Below are 11,183 nucleotides of genomic sequence, written 5' to 3' on the forward strand. Positions count from 1 at the left end.
TGCCAAAAACAGTAACAACAAGTCTCACAATGAAGACGTTACTGGTGCCCGCTCAAGCAAATTGATGAACAGCGTGATGACAGTGTTACAGTGCTATGGGGCTGTAGCAATAGCACAGTGGGTAGGGCATTTGCCTTGCATGTGGCTGACCCGGGTTCGATTCCCAGCATCCCATATGGTCCCCTGAGTACCTCCAGGAGTAATTCCTGAGTGCATGAGCCAGGAGTAACCCCTTTGCATGGCCGGGTGTGACCCAGAAAGAAAAAAAAGGGGGTGACACATGCACCCACATACACACATTCACACACATGTGTGCATGTGCACACACAAATGAGCATGCACACACACACACACACACACGCACACATGCACACACCTTGTTGGTGTCTGGGCTTCCTGGATCAGAGCTTTGACCGTCCAGTTGTGAAAGAAGGAATTGCCTCCAGCTCAGCTGACTGGGGCCAGGCACGGCCTTCCCAGGAGCTGAGCCCGCCTGACCCCCACCTTATCCCAGCATGTGCTTTGGCTTTGACTATTAAGCTGGGACACTGGCCTCTCCCAGGTCCCTCTGGGAGGCAGACAGAGGCTGGCATGGCTGATGAGAGGGTTCCAGATGCAGCCCTGGGTCGGTGAGTCATTGTGGGGCTCAGAAGAAGGGAACACGGTGGAGGAGGTGTGATGAGAGAGAAGAGGCAGAAGGGGCCACCCGCTGGGGTTCTGAGAGTGTCTCAGCAAACTGGACACAGCCAGATGGGCTTGGCGGAGTCCAGGCTTCTCAGAGGTGTGGTGCTGGCATGAGCCATGGCCCTGGTGCCCGCCAACTGATTCTGTACTATCTGTGGTAGTATCCTTGCCCAGCTCGGTTCTAGACCCTGGCAACAGCAGGGAGCACAGGCCTCTGGGGCAGAGAACAGACAGTGAAGTACGATGCTTCAGGTTGGGGCCTTCACCCCTCCCCGGGCCCTTTAGGAGCCCCCTGAGTTACAAGCAAGTTGCGTTCGGCCCAAGACCTGAAGTTCCTTTTCACCAATTTTCTTTCAGGGTTGGGGCATTGGTGGGGGGCCTGGGCATACTAGTGATGCTCAGAGATTCCTCCTCAGGAGTCACTCCTGGCAGTGCTCAGGGGACTGTCTGTGCTGCTGGAGATGAACCCAGGTGGGACACACGCAAGGCAAGTGCCCGACCCACTGTGTTCTGCTCTGTCACGGGGTCGGCTTGCCCAAAGCTGGAGAGGAGGCGTCTCGGTAAGTTCCTGGGGTCGGGCACCTCATTTTGGACTTCCCTAAGACTGTCCCAAGTATTTTCTACTGCTGGCAGGGTGAGGACGAAAGTGGAGGTTCACTCTGCCTCACAGGAGAAGTCCACCATGGCCTGGCGACACACGGCCCGCCTGCCTGGGGTCCCCGTTGTAGAGAAGGCCCAGCAGCAGCGTGACCCCTTCTTTCCAGACTGTGGGGCATGAATCAGCCCAGGCACAGCTCTGCTCTGTCAAGAACAACTCCACATTCCAAGCAGGGATTTTCCCAGCTCAAGAGAAAAATTAGCCTCATCTGACGTGTCAGGAGACTCAGCTCCCTCTGCCTCAGGCTCCTCTCAGACCACAGCAGGTCTCAGTTTCCCCTGTGGTGACTGAAGTTCCCGAGGCCCCAAGGAGAGAGAGGTGGTGCAGTGCCAGCCCTGAGAGGAAGCTAGTGCTAGGGGCGTTGGAAGAAGTTTGCCCAGGTTCCTGGAGGTGGAGCCTAGGCCTGGCAGACAAATCGGGGCCCAGGGAGAGAAATCCTGGAGCTGGGTCTTGGTGCGGTTCCCTCCAGGTGTCTGTGTGTCCCAGGGGGGGAGAGGAGAGAGCTGAAGAGAGTGCTCACCCCAGCTGTGCACAGTGGTGACTCCCAGATCCAGCCTGTGTCTGGGGCACTGCCCGGCCTCACACTCAGGCAGCCCAAGGGAACTGGTGAGCTGGAATTTTCCTCCCAGACTGATGAGCCATGCAAACCACACAATTCCTCTGTCGCCCCCTCTGCACTGCCAGCGTCCGGGTTCCTGGAAAAGAAGGGAGGGGGTTCAAGGCCCACAGACCCCACGCCTGAGCCACAGCTAATGTGGAGCCTCACAACCCCCTTCTTCGAGTTAGGGATCTATTTCTCAAAGGATCTTTGAAGTCCTGTTGTTACTTAGCTTCATAATAATCGCAAACCACTTGTATCGAAATATTTCTGGATCCCCTTGGAATGAAAACTATTCCATTATCAGTTCCCACCGCCCTAGGATGACTCAGCCTCTGCTGACTTGAGCCAAGTAAACTGGAAAAGAAACGTTAAAAAAAAAAGAAGTTTTTTTTCTTCTTCTGTGGGTTTTGGGCCATACCTGGCAGTGCTCAGGACTTACTCCTGCCTCTGTGCTCAGGGATCACACCTGGTGGGGTTTAAGGGATCCCATGAAGTACCAGGGATCAAACCCAGGTTGTCCGGATGCAAGGCAAGCACCCTATCCACTATCACTCTCCTGAAGCACATTTTTTTAAATTTAGATTTTTATTAGTGAAACACCATGATGTACAGTTGTAGACTTACAAATTTTTGTGCTTGGGTTTCAGTCATACAATGATCGAATACCCATCCCTCCACCAGTGCCCATTCTCCACCACCACTGATCCCAGTATCCCTCCCACCCCCTGTCCCCCCATCCCACCCTGCCTCTGTGGCAGGGCATTCCCCCTTGTTCCTGAAGCACATTTTTGAAGCCTCCAAAACACTTTAAAATTGATTATAGTCATTAGAATATATGCCATAGGGCCAGAGAGAGATAGTTAAGGAGCTAAGGGCCTTCTCGCATGGAGCCAACCTCAGTTTGAATCTGTTACCCTACATGGTCCCCTGAATACCAGGAGTGATCCTTAAGTGCAGGCAGAAGCAGGACTTAGCCCTGAGCACTGCCTGGTGTGGCCCAACCCTAGGTGTATATATGTACTAGAAAAAGCCTTCTCTGTGAGTTCTGTATTTTACATTCCTATAACTTTTGTATGTTTGTCTAATGCCTGAACCTCAGGCAGCAGGACTGCACATGTGGGATACTAAGAATTTGAACTCATGACCGAATGCTTACGGGGTTGCAGGGCACGTGCTCTAGGTGGCTGCCTCATCCCTCTGGGTTGCTCTAGTGATTTTTTCAATGTTTATCTTCTCTAGTTGGCAACTGTGTAGGAATTTCTCTTGTGGAAATTCCACCTTTCTCTGTGAATAGTTTGGTTATGTTCATCTAGGGTTTCCCTCTTTCTGTTCATCCTAATGTTTGTATTTTATATCTGTACATATGTCAATGGGCTGGAGCGATAGCACAGTGGGTAGGGCGTTTGCCTTGCACATGGCCGACCTGGGTTCGATTCCTCTGCCCCTCTCGGAGAGCCCATCAAGCTACCAAGAGTATCTTGCCCACAGGGCAGAGCCTGGCAAGCTCCCTGTGGCATTTTCGATATGCCAAAAATAGTAACAACAAGTCTCACAATGAAGACATTACTGGTGCCCACTTGAGCAAATCGATGAACAATGGGAGGACAGTGCTACAGTGCCACTTATGTCAGTATATAATGATAATTTTAGATCTAACTACCATCAGCATTTTTCAACACGCTTTCCACTGAATGTCACCCCCCCCCCCCCCCAGCTCTCAGGACAGTGGGACATACAAATGCTAATTCCATTGTTTCAAGAGCCCTCTAAAAAGAAAAGGCTTAAATATTTAACCTATCCCTACTTATGGGCATTTAATTTTTCAGAAGCTTTAAATTATACTAGAGTAACTGGTGCTCATAAAGTCCACCTATATCTGCACAGTATTTGTCCTCAAAGGAAAATTCCTAAATTAGGGGTTGGAGCAATAGTATAGTGGTAGGGCATTTGTCTTGCATGTGACCAAAAACTAACCCAGCACCCTGTATGGTACCCCAAGCCTCAGCAGGAGTGATCCCTGAGCCAGGAGTAAGACTGTCCCCGAGGAATACATAGAAGGACATAGAAGACTGTGTGTGGCCCAAGAAACCAAAAATACACCCAGACACAAAATAAAAGCTAAATAAAAATTCCTAGATTAAGTTATCAAATAAAGAGAATTAGTTAAAGATGTTATGGGACTCCAGAAGGTCCCTTTGAAATTGATCCCAAACCAAGCTGGAACGTCGATGCAGCTCAGTGGTGGTGAGTGTGGGAGGCCCTGGTTCCAGCCTGGTGTCAGAACAGATAGCAAGATAACTTGCTTGCCTTGCACACGGCCAACCTGGGTTTGATCCCTAGTATCGCCTATGGTCCTTTGAGCACCACCGGGAGTAATTTCTGAGTGTAGAACCAGGTGTAACTTCTTGAGCACCACTGGGTGTGACCGCCCAAGCCAAAACCAAACCCAAACAAAATAACTCCCCAAACATAATAATCTAATAGAATATACAAAACCCGTGTATGAAGAAAATCATCATAAAGCAGAGAAAAGTTGGTGTAGGAGTGCAACCAGCGTCTTTGTGTTGGGAAGTGGGCAAGGAGCCCCCATGAGCAGTGGAGGAGATTGCAGGTTTGCAGGAGATTGCAGTGGAGGAGAGTTTGCCCAGGTGAAATGAGTTCCCTGCTCCCAGTCCCTGGGGGTTCCCCGGGACCCGTGTCCCCAGCTGGCTCAAGTGCCCCTGTTCATATCAGCATGTCATAGTGGTGCGGGTGCTGAGCCGAGTGGGCATGAGCCCAGGTGCCCCACGCTGGGCTCCCCCAGGCCAGGAGGATCCAGACCACCCCAGGCTGATCCTGGGAGCCTGGTGCAGAACAGGTCATAAGTGTCCAATGAGAGGGTCCAGATCTGGGAATCTCAAGATCCAGGAGTGACTGGGGATGTGACAGAAGCCAGCCTGTGTCCCTATGACCCGAGTCCACCCCCACCACCTGCTCTCTCTGAGAGAGACCTTGGACACTGTGTCTGTCCCCTCCAGTTCCCAAGCCCTGGGACCCACACCTGCTAATGCCCGTGTCACGTTCAGGGTACCTCTCTGGTTTTGGGTTTCCCTGGGCAACCACTGAAGGAACTAGAAGCATCACAAACATGGGAAGTAAGACGGCGTCTGGAAAACCACAGAATTCTCAGTGTTCTTGTTCCCCACTGAAGAGACAAAGATGGAACTTTCCATGCCTGACACTCTCTTCCTCCTCATGCATCTCCTGAATTGCCCGATGAGCTCAGCTCTCTCCTGCATGGGCACCTAAAGGGGGCTCCCTGTGGCCCAGCAGCCCCAGCCTGGACCCACCACTGACTTCCCCAAGGTCCTCCCTGACCTGGCTCCAACCTCTCCTGCAGGACCGGAGAGAACTCAGCAAGTTTGCTCCCTGGTACTGCACAGGCCCCCACGCTGCTGGGAGTGAGTGACCCTGACACAGTGCCAAGAGTAGCCAGGGGCACTGCCGGGTGTGATGATAAAACCAGCTCTCCTAGGAGCCTCCCCCAGCTCCGGCTCCAAGTGATCCAGAAGCCCCCCTAGCTCTCTCCGAAGTCCGCACTCCCACCTGCATCCTCCTTGCTTGTCCCTATAACAGCAGTATCCTGACAGGTGGGGACTGGGTATGGGGGTCTCTGATGCCCAGTGACCCGCAGTCTCTCCAACTCCTGTCGGTATTTGCATATTCGCTGGGCTGTGACTATTCAGGTCCTCTGCTCCCATTCTCTGGGGATTCTTTTGTGCCTGTGGAGTTGGGTGAGTTCCTGCATTGTGGGGTCGTAGCTGCTAATCACATTGCAGATAAGTTTCCTCATTCTGGAGGGGCCTGTTCATGGCTGGGGAGTTTCTTTGCTGTGGATCTCTGTTCCCTCTTGGGGCTGTTTTTACCCCCAGAACCCTCAGCTCTCTGTGGATGGAGGGCAAAGGCTAGCTCCAGCCTCTGCACTCAGCACAGAGCCTCCTCCTTCCAGGAAGTCTTCCTGATTGGGAGGGCTGGAAGGGTTTCCTCCTCACCTCATAGTCTGGTTCATGCCAGGCACGTCTGTCTGACACTTTGGGCCCTGAGGAGTCCTGTATGGACTCACCCCACGCCTTTCTCTTGCTGGTTCTCTTCCCTGGGCTTTCTCTCCTCCTCACCTCTCACCATCTCTTCTAGGACATGTTGCAACTTCCCCGATTTGGAGGTTTCTCTTCCAGGCCCCCACCGGGAAACCAGGCTACCCTCCTGCTCAGCCTGCTTTGGGGATGCCGCCTCCATTCATCGGCTTATTCACGCTTCCGACATCTCAGGGCCGTGGAAAACCACAAAATCCTTGGCGTTCGGTGATTCTGGGAAGTGACAGCCTCTCTGAGTTCCCTGTAGGGCCAAGGAAAGTCCCAGTAATTCTTGGCTAAGTGCTCAGAGCATAGTTGAAAGAATGTTGAGGCCTGTGTGGTGGGGTGGTGGTGGTGGTGGGGAAGCCACGACCTTGAATGCTCAGGAGCCCCCAGGAAGGGAAAGGAGCCAGTGGGTGGGCAGACATGAAATGCGAGCAGCGCCTTCTGGGCTCGGAGACCACCCTCGGCCTTGGCCACTGCTCTGGAGCACTGTCACCCACTCCTTTCTCCAGACCAACCCCTTGCTGCAGAGCGGCTGTCTGCCACCCTGCGTCTGTGTGCAAGCCAACACCCACCTGAGTGCACACATGAGCTGTACCTATACATGTGGGGTCTCAGGGCTCCTTGGGGGTGGGGGGAGCAGCCCCAGCCAAGTCAGAATCCCCCAGGCTGCTGTCTGTGAGAGGGCCCACTTCTGACCCTCATTCAGACAGCCCCGAGGTCCCTGGAATCACCCCTGATTCCTGGGATTATGAGCTCCCAGGGTGAAGCCTGAGAGGGCCACTATTAGTGGCCAGGAGGGGTGCCCAGGTCAGCCCTCTGCTCCTTGGGCTGCTGCTGGGGACAGGCTGGTCTCCCTCTGCCCCAGGCTTGTTCCTCTCCTGCATTTCCCTTAAGCCTGGAGGATTTCCCCAAGCAGTAAGGCCAGTGCTCTTGATGTTGGTGGGCCCCATAGGTGGCTATGTGAAGCGGGAAGGAGAAAGACAGTCACTTTCTCACCATCTGCCTCTGCCACCCGGGCCCCAGGGTTACTGGGTTCTTATCTTGCCTCGCAGAAAACAATTTCAGGAGTAGACAAGCAGTGAATATATAGATTTTATTTGGAGGGTCTTTAAGGTATGGAGGGGGAGAGAGTGAGAGAGAGTAACACACTCAAGAGAGAACACGGGCTTCTCTAAGGGCGGAGAGAGCCCCTACACACATCCTAGCATTAGACATGAAAGCATGAAAGTACACATCTCAAGAGGGGAGATGTGGGTGACACATGTGCTCAGGCGCCACATGTGCTCGGCCATGTGGGCCCAAGCAGCACGTGTGCTCGGGCGACATATGAGCTCCCTTCCTTTGTTCAAGGTGGCCTTTGAACCAGGTAGGGTTTCTCCAACCTGCCTCCATGGGGGGCTTCTTCCCAGGTAAAAGTCCATTGCTAAGGAGGTTACCAGGGAGGTTGCGGAGGGGGTGGTCTTCTTTGGGCCGAATCACTAAAGTTAATCAGATTGAGGGAGAGGTCCCAGGGAATCCGAGACATTTCCTTCATGGGGGAGAGAGCCAATCTCCTTGGGATCCGCTGCGCAAGGTCTTATCCATATCCACAAAGTGGATCAGCCTTGAAATTTTCCTCCCAGAAGTTTTGTTGACTGAGTTTCATTGTTCAGGGCCTTTCCCTAGCTACCTGCCTACATCACTCTGAACACCCTCCACCTCCTAGACTTCGTCCACCGGCCGCCCTCCTCTCGTGCCTCTGTCACCATGCCAGTGTCTCCTACTCGGCCAGGTCTGTGTCTGCTGCCAGGACAGTTGGGACCTCGGGGGATGCTCTGTCAGGAGGCAGCTCCGGGCCCTGGGAAAGAGGCCAGAGGCAGCTTTCCTGCACGGAAGCTGCCAACAGGGTTTGGGGGTGTGGAAAAGATCCCCTCTCCTAACACAAGAGAGTTGTGCTCTGCTCCTGAGCCAGGAGTGAACCCCAACACCTGGTGGGGAGAGAGGGGAGTGTGACCTAAGCTTCCCCAAGGTCACTGTGTGACCCCAGATAAGTGTCTCACCCTATCTGACCTTCCCTTTTCTTATCTCTGCAGTGCAGATACTATGGCTTTCACTGGGGCCAGGCCTGCAGAGGAAAATGGAAATGAAAGTGCCTTGTAAACAATAAAGGGTTCATGGAACCCTGAAGCCAGGCCTGAAATGAACAACAGATTGACTTTTTGCCAGGGGAAATTAAGACACCAAAAGAGAAGTGGTTGATGGAGTGGTGGGAAAATTTTCAACTTATATGCTAATAGGGTGGGTAGGCCTCCTCTCCATGACAGAGTGGCAGCAAAACAAGTGACAAACCCAGTGTAAACATGGACAGATGTGTCACCAATACCCAATAGATCTGTGGGCAGAAAAGTTCATCGTGCTACTCATCCAGGATGTCCATATTAACATCTCAACAAAGGAACATTTTTTTTTTCCTATCAGATGGAAAGAGTGTACAGATTCATAGCATCCCGAGTCAGCAGGATATGGTGAGACGGAGTCTCACATGGGGGACCCTCACATGGGGGACCCTCACACACATGGGGGTGGAGGTGTACATAATCACCCATCATTCTGGGGGTCAATTTAACAATTGCCGCATTTTAATGCACCCACTCTTTGATTCAGCAATTCTTCTAAGAATTCTGCTCAACCCAGAGAGCTAGTGCAGGGGTTAAGACATTTGCCTTGCATGCAGTAAACACTGGCTCGATCTCAGGCATATGGTTCCCCAAATGCAGCGAGGGGTCATTCTGAGCACAGAGCCAGGAGTAAGTCCTGAGCACTTCCAGGTGTACCTTACTTCCTCTCCCCCCAGGGAATCCTGCTCAAATGATATTTCTGTGTGGGGCTTTACTTATAAAAAAAGAAGAAAAAAATCAGAATGAGTTCTTCCACTCAAGGAGGAATGGTGAAATAAATAGGAAACATTCATACCAAGAATATAATGCAGCAATTAAATAAAAACAAGATTTATCTTTATGAATGGACCTGGCAAAAGATTTACAAGATGAGTGCTAAAATCTATTTGATGCTACTCTTATTTTTAGGCCACGTCCCATGGTGCTCAGAACTTAGTCCTGACTCTGCACTCAGGGATCAAACCTGGTCAGGTTTGAAAGACCGTATAAGGGGTTCCAGGGATTGAGCTTGGGTCGGCTGTGTGCAAGGCAAGAACCTTACCCACTGTACTACTTCTATGGTCTCTAGTTGATGTTATTTTTAAAAAGTTCATCATCTAGCTGGATGAATGTCTTGTTTAGACTTGTTTTTCTTTGCAGTTCCTACGTGCATGAAGGACAAACAACTAGGAAGATAATACACATGATTGATGACATTGGTTGTTGTTAGGGAAAAGGAGATTGGGAGACAGAGGTTGGCCATGTTCTCACTTCTGGCACACTTTGCATGAATGTCTGACAGTGACTTTGGTATGAGTGTCTGACAGTGAGCACGAGTGTTAAGCCATAAAGGATGGGGAAAGCAAATGCTGCCAAACAGGGGTAGGAAGGGATCCCTGCTACAAACAGTTCTGCGGGAGTCCTATCACTTCTAGTGTCCATGGAGAGGGGTCTGCTGATGGCCTTTGCTGCTCTTTTCTTTCCAGGTGTTCTTTCCTGGGGAGAGGGCGGCCAGACCCAGTGGTGATCAGGGGTTACTCTGGCTCTACACTACTGGTGATCTTGGGGGACCATATGGGATGCTGGGGATTGAACCCTGGTCGGCCTCATGCAAGGCAAGCACCCTACCCACTGTACCGCCTCTTTGGTCCCTATGGGTGGTCTGTTTTTTTTTTTCAGATTTTAATTAAAATTTATTGATCCTCATTTAAAAAGTCTACACAATCACCAGTCACTGCAGAATCTTTTTTTAAAATAATTTTTTATTTTTTAATGAATCACCATGAGGTACAGTTACAGACTTACAAACTTTTGTGCTTACGTTTCAGTCATACAATGATTGAGTACCCATCTCTCCACCAGTGCCCATTCTCCACCACCAATGGTCCCAGTAGCCCTCCCATCTCCCCTGTCCCCTCTCCCCCAGTCCCTCTCACCTCTGTGGCAGGCACGTTCCCTTTTACTCTCTCTCTCTTTCCTTTAGGGTGTTGTGGTCTCTATTTGTGTGAGATTCTTTTCTTCTCATACGGGTTATATCTTGCCAGTCTGTGTTTAGACTTGTTTTTCTTTGCATGATCCAAGGAATCATATACATCAGGTCAAAATTGGTTGTCTTGACACCACCAAAATAGGTTCTACATCTAAACATGAAGATGACATCTGGGGTGGTCTTGTACAGTTGGGCAAGTTTCTCTTGAATTTCTGTCTCAGCTATCATGGCCTTCCCTGGGTGAAGGACACCGATGACCATTTGCTTCTGCTGGAGCAGTTGATTGGTATGAACTTCCTGGTTCCAGATAGTGACTGTCATTGGTGACGGAGGTGCAGCCCCAGGAGGCCAAGGAGCCAGGGATTCTTCTTGAATGCTCCACTTCTCCCTGGGAGAAAAAAAAAAATCTAACTTTCCCAAGGCCTGCCACTTGGTCCAGCTCACTATATTAGCTAGCTTTTGTTACACAGCGAACGGTCCTCCAAAAAAGTCATGGTAGCAGATTGTGAGGAATACATATTTCTCACTCATCGGCACTCCTCATGGCTTATCAAGCTGGACTCAGCACAGTTTGCTCTCATTCTGTGCATTAGAACCAGGCTTGGCAGTGGCACCTTATCCCTGTTTCTCAGCTTTCTCTTAGGATCAGAAGCCCAGCGGGGCCAAATCTTTTTTCAATGTGAAACACAAGATGGCAAAACCGCCCTGGTCTCACATCAGCCCTTTCTACTGACCACTCAATAGTCATGAAGAAACCCAGGTTCAAGGTGTAAATCTGGGGACTGGAGCAATAGTACAGTGGGGAGGGCATTTGCCTTGCATGTGGCCGACCCGGGTTCGATTCCCAGCATCCCTAATGGTCCCCTGAGCACTGCCAGGAGTAATTCCTGAGTGCAAAGCCAGAAGTAACCTCTGTGCATCGCCGGGTGTGATCCAAAAAGCCAAAAAAAGTGGGGAGTGCAAATCTGCCAACTGAAGTTGGCAACATTAGTCAGCA

Source organism: Sorex fumeus, unplaced genomic scaffold (assembly GCF_029834395.1).
Source record: "Sorex fumeus unplaced genomic scaffold, SorFum_2.1 ptg000051l, whole genome shotgun sequence".
NCBI lineage: Eukaryota > Metazoa > Chordata > Mammalia > Eulipotyphla > Soricidae > Sorex > Sorex fumeus.